The 6099-nt window shown below is 39.3% G+C and overlaps 1 pseudogene; it reads right to left on the reverse strand.

The window, feature by feature from the left end:
- Positions 1–4661: 4661 nt before the first annotated feature.
- LOC129517962 (stomatin-like protein 2, mitochondrial) lies at positions 4662–5647 on the reverse strand (annotated as a pseudogene).
- Positions 5648–6099: the final 452 nt, after the last annotated feature.

Consider the following 6099-nt stretch of genomic DNA (forward strand, 5'->3'; position numbering starts at 1 on the left):
CAACAAATCTCATGCAAAATATAGCCCATCATAAACATCATACAATATGCTATAGAGCACTAATTTATCCTCAGAAACCCTGAAAACACCCCTTCCTCAGGGTTTGTAGAAATTTGTTTTGTGTGCTGTGAGTGGTTAATGTAGTCTTATCACTAATAACATATATGTGAACATTATTATTTGTTGAGTTGAATTAATTTATTTTCAGACATCAACCTTTGCTTTTCCTGGAAGAGTTCAAAGCACACCAAAGTATTATACATTTTGGAGAAAGGTTGCCATTTATGACCCACAGTTTATTTTTTAAAAAAGGAAAGAAAATGGGGGAATACATTTTTTAAAAGATGTTATTTATTTATTCATGAGAGACACACACAGAGAGAGAGGCAGAGACACAAGCAGAGGGAGAAGCAGGCTCCATGCAGGGAGCCTCGCATGGGACTCGATCCCGGGTTTCCAGCATCCTGGCCTGGGCTGAAGGCAGTGCTAAACCACTGGGCCACTGGGACTGCCCTGGGGAAATACATTTTTAAGCTTACTTGAATGAACAACATAATATGAAAACCAGGACTCTTCTTGCATGTCTTTTTTGCATTGTGTTGGCAAGGTTATATAGAGTTTATAGATACATTATATTACTAGTACAGTGCATGGTGCTGTCACTTTGAAAGCCTTTTAATGTTGTCTTCAGATTGTTACAGTGAATATGAAACATGCAGACTCTTCTTTATAAAGAAAAAGATGATAAAACTTGAATATAAATTTTTTTAAAAACTAGACCTTATAAATAAATCTATAAAATTCTCAGAATACAAAATTAGTACACAGAAATTTATTGCATTTGTATACACTAATTATGAGGTAGCAGAAATAAAAATTTCAGAACCAATCCCATCTAAAATTGCACCAAAAAGAATAAAGCACCTAGGACCAAAATTAACCACGGAGGTGAAAGACTTATACTCCAAAATCTGTAAAACATTGATGAAAGAAATTGAAGATGACACAAATAGATAGATATTCCATGATCATGGATTGGAAGAACTAATATTGTAAGATGTCCATACTACCCAGATCAATTACAGATTTAATTCAATTCCTATGAAGATACCAATAGAATTTTTCACAGAAATAGAACAAATAATATTGAAATTTTATGGAACCAAAAAAGACTCTGAATAGCCAAACAATTTTGACAAAGAACAAAGCTGGAGTATCCCAATGCCAGATTTCAAGATATACTACAAAGTGGTAGTAACCAAAACAGTATGGCACTGGCACAGACACAGACTTATAGATCAATGGAACAGAATAGAAAGTCCAGAAATAAACCCACAATTACATGGCCAATTAATCTACAACAAAGGAGACAAGAATATACAATGGGGAAAAGATAGTCTTTTCAACAAATGATGTTGGGAAAATGAGACAGCTACATGCAAATAATGAAACTAGACCATTTTCTTACACCAGACACAAAAATAAACTCAACATGGACTAAAGACATAAATGTGAGGCCCGAAGCCATAAAACTCCTAGAAGAAAGCATTGGTGGCAATCTCTTTGATATCAGCCACAGAAAGATTTTTCTAGATATATCTGCTTTGTCAAGGAAAACAAAAACAAAACTTAAACTATTCAAAATACACCAAAATAAAAACCTTTGCAAAGCAAAGGACACTATCAACAAAATCAAAAGACAACATAGCAAATTGCACAAGATATTTCCAAATGATGTATCCAAAAAAGTGTTCATGTACAAAATACATAACGAACTTCTATAACTCAACATCAATAAAACAAATAATATAATTAAAAATGAGCACAGGGCATGAATAAACATTTTTCCAAAGAAGACATGCACACGTCCCACAGACATATGAAAAGATGTTCAACATCACTCATCAGGGAAATGGAAATCAACACCATCTTATGCCTGTTAGAATGGCTAAAATAAAAAAGTACAAGAAATAAGAAATGTTGGTGAAAATGTGCAGAAAAAGGAACCCTTGTGCACTATTGGTTGGAATGTAAATTGATACAGCCACTGTGGTAAAATTATGGAGCTTCCTCAAAAATTAAAAATAGAATTACCCTGTAATCCAGTAACTCTACCACTGGGCATTTATTTGTTCTCAATTTCCTTCCTCCTCACAAGAAGAAAAGCTAACAACTGTTCATTGAAAATAGTTTACAACTAAAAAATGTTAAATCATGTCAGTGAGACTGAAGCACCTCCCATGCACCAAGAGACCAAGACAGACTGTATTAGAGAAGCAAGAGAAATAGATACACGCTAATCACATCACCCTTTCCACAGGCTGGTGTGGTAGTGTACCAAGAGATGTTAGCCTACATATCCTCCAATGGGGGAAAAAGAGTCTAGGTGGCTATCTAGCTCCCCCAACATTGTGGGTTGCTTCTTGGAAATCCCAATCTAGTCTCACCTCACAGGGAATATGGATGAAACTTCAGGACTGGAATACTGGGAATATGATTGTGATGAGTAGGGGGATGGAGGTTTGCGGCAATCAATGCTCCAATCTAGACAGAGATCCTACCTGCAGTGCCCAAGTAGAAATCCCAACCAGTGTCTTTCCTCATCTGCAAAGTAAAGATGCTGGTGTGAACTGACCAGGTAACTATGTGGGGCACAGGTCTACCTGATTTTTGTTTTCAAACAAATCCCTGCCAGCCCTGGAGCTTACTGTGTGTCCCCCAACTCCAGACAGGGGAGCTACGTCATAGTATACCCACTATTGAATGTAGCTCCTGGCCCCACCTTAATAGCCTGCTGGGAACACCTAGAAACTATTCCAGCAATACTCAGGTAAAGAGTACAGCAGGCAGACCTAATTATCCACACGATAAAGCCAGTGGCATTGTCCAGTCAGAGAATCTTGGTTGCAGGTTGAATTGTATCAAGAAAACAAAGAATCGGGGACACCTGGGTGGCTCAACAGTTAAGCATCTGCCTTTGGCTCAGGACGTGATCCTGGAGTCCTAGATCGAGTCCCACATTGGGCTCCCTGCAGGGAGCCTGCTTCTCCCTCTGCCTATGTTTCTGCCTGTCTCTTTCTCTGTGTGAATAAATAAATATGAATAAATGAATAAAATCTTAAAAAGAAAACAAAGAATCTTGCAAGGCTTGGAGCTCTTTTCCCATTCAACCCAGGAGGGAAGATAATTTCTAACCCCAACCACTACTGAGTATATCTCCTGGACCCTACTGACCAGAAAGCCTGACTGAGAACACCTGGGAAGCTGCTTGGGTCTGGCTTTCCTACTTTTCTCAGGGAAGAGAGCTAATACGTAGTCCCATCGATGCTGAGTAGAACTCTTGCACCTTTCACTAAATTGCCTGACAGGACCATCTAAAAACTATGAACCTAAGCAACACTCAAGAAGAGACTGGCAGGGAGAGATTTTTAGTTTCAGTTCTTATTTTAAAACCAGTTAGTTAACATAGAGTGTCATTTTAGTTTCAGGTATACAATATAGCGATTCAACAGTTCCATACATCACCTGGTGCTCATCAGCACAAATGCACTCCTTAATCCCCATCACATGTTTAACCCATTGGTAAACACCCTGACCTACCACCATCTTTGGTACACATCGATTTGTTCTCTATAGTTAAGAGACTGTTTCTTGATTTGTCTCTTTTCTTCCTTTTGCTCATTTGTTTTGTTCTTTAAGTAACACATATGAGGGAAATCATATGGTAATTGTCTTTCTCAGACTTCTTTTGCTTAGCAGGATGCACTCTAGTTTTATCCACATCACTGCAAATGGCAAGATTTCGTTCTTGTTGATGGCTGAGTAATATTCCATTGTATACATTACCACCTTTTCTTTATCCATTCATCAGTTGAAGGACATTTGGGCTCTTTTCATAATTTGGGTATTGTTGGTAATCCTGCTATAAACACCAGGGTGCATGTGTCCCTTTGAATTAGCATTTTCATATTCTTTGGTAAATACCTAGTAGTTCCATTGCTGGGTTGAAGGCTAGTTCTATTATTTACTTTTTTGATGAACCTCCATAACTGTTTTCCAGAATGGCTGCACCAGTTTGCATTGCCACCAACGGTGCAAAGGTGTTCCTTTTTCTCCACAGCCTCACCAACACCTGTTGTTTTCTGTGTTGTTGCTTTAGCCATTTAGACAGGTGTTAAGTTGATATCTCATTGTGGTTTTGATTTGCACTTCCCTGATGATAAGTGATGTTGAGCACCTTTTCATGGATCTGTTAGCCATCTGGATGTCTTCTTAGGGAAAAAAATGTGTATTCATATCCTCTGCCCATTTTTAATTGGATTATTCATTTTTGGAGTGTTGAGTTTTATAAGTTCTTTATTTATTTTGGATACTAACCCTTTATCAGATATGTCATTTTCAAATATCTTCTCCAATTCTGTAGGTTGCCTTTTATCTAATATATATATATATATATATATATATATATATATATATATATAACATATACATACATATATATGTTTTTGGCTTGCTGCTGGCAAGTTTATTAGATGATTGAAGTTTGAATAAAAATATAATAACAAAATCTTGGCAGGGTAGCTTGATATGGAGTCTGGGAGTGCTATTTCCCTGTCCCCAGCCTCCCTAGCCTAAGCCCACCTTCATTAACTCAGTTTGGCTTATTTGAATTCCTCACCAAGACTTGCATCTGTGACTTGGACATCACTGCTGCTCCCACTGGAGACTGATTCCTGGGCCTCTGGCACTAGGACTTTGGCGAGGGTCCCATACACATCCGTGGCCTGGGCCACCATTGTGATGACATTTCAGGGGTTGGAGGGCAGCAGGATAGTGTTGGAATACTAGACGAATTTGGAGAACACACTGAAATACTGCTCAGCCACAGTCAGTGACGCTGCTGCATCTCCATTATGTTGTGTCAGAACTGCAGCCAGGATCTTAGCCTTAGCCTTGGCCTTGGCCAGAACAGCACTGGCCTATCCTGCTGCCTTATTTATTTGTTCTGGCTTTTCTGCCTGGGAGGCCAGGATATATGCTTGATTCTTCCCCTTTACCAAATTGTTGGATGACTCCTGGATCCCCTCAGACTCTAGAACTGTGGCCCATTTTCCACCTCTGACTCTACCTCCTTCTGCATGGACTCTTTCACCTAGAGTGGCGCATGGGTATCATTGATCTCATAATGGAGGCAGTGAATGCCCCAGCAGTCAGCAGCTTGTATGATGGTATGCATTCACAATGCTAGCATTCAGAGACTCCTACTCCTGGAAGACTTTGTCCAGAGAAAGTTTTCCAAGCTCTGATCTTATGGTCCTCTGAGCTAGCTGTGTGATAGCATACTCAGGGTCTTCCAATTGTAGCTTGTCTTATAAGAGTCTAAGATACATAAAGGACTTCATCAATTTGCAGAGTTACATTGTTGAGAGTCACAACTGATCAACATTCATGAAAATTTCCTTGAGATTTTACACATGCTAGATCTAGTCCAACATAGGGATGAGGATGTCCAAGTCAGGCACCAGGATCCAGCGGAATTGGCCCATTTGCTTCACCTCCCAGGCCCCCTGCTGTGGCACAAACAGTATCATGGTGTTTGGGGGCAACCCAAGGAGGTATGAGACAGAGCATGGCCAGAAGCCTGCAGGGAGCCTAAGGAGATGAGGATTAGCAGAGAATCTAGCCAGCAGGATAACCTATGTCTTTCAGTGTCTGTCCAGGGGCACCTCCCTAAGCTGAGACCCTAAAGGGTCCTCAAGGAGGAACCCACCCCATAGGTTGGCTTTTAATTTATTGATTGTTTCCTTTGGCGTGCAGAAGTTTTTATTTTGATGACATACTAGTAGTTTAGTTTTGTTATTATTTCCCTTGCCTCGGAGACATATCTTGAAAGAAGTTTCTACGGCCAATGTCAAAGAAATTATTGTGGGTGTTTTCTCCTAGAATTTTTATGCTTTCATGTCTCTCAGTTAGGTCTTTAATCCATTTTGAAATTATTTTTATGTGTGGAGTAAGAAAAAGGTCTAGTTTCATTCATTTGTGTGTTGCCGTCCAGTCTTCCCAACACAATTTGTTGAAGTGACATTTCTCATTGGATAT

Source organism: Nyctereutes procyonoides, unplaced genomic scaffold (genome assembly GCF_905146905.1).
Source record: "Nyctereutes procyonoides isolate TBG_1078 unplaced genomic scaffold, NYPRO_anot_genome, whole genome shotgun sequence".
Taxonomy (NCBI): domain Eukaryota; kingdom Metazoa; phylum Chordata; class Mammalia; order Carnivora; family Canidae; genus Nyctereutes; species Nyctereutes procyonoides.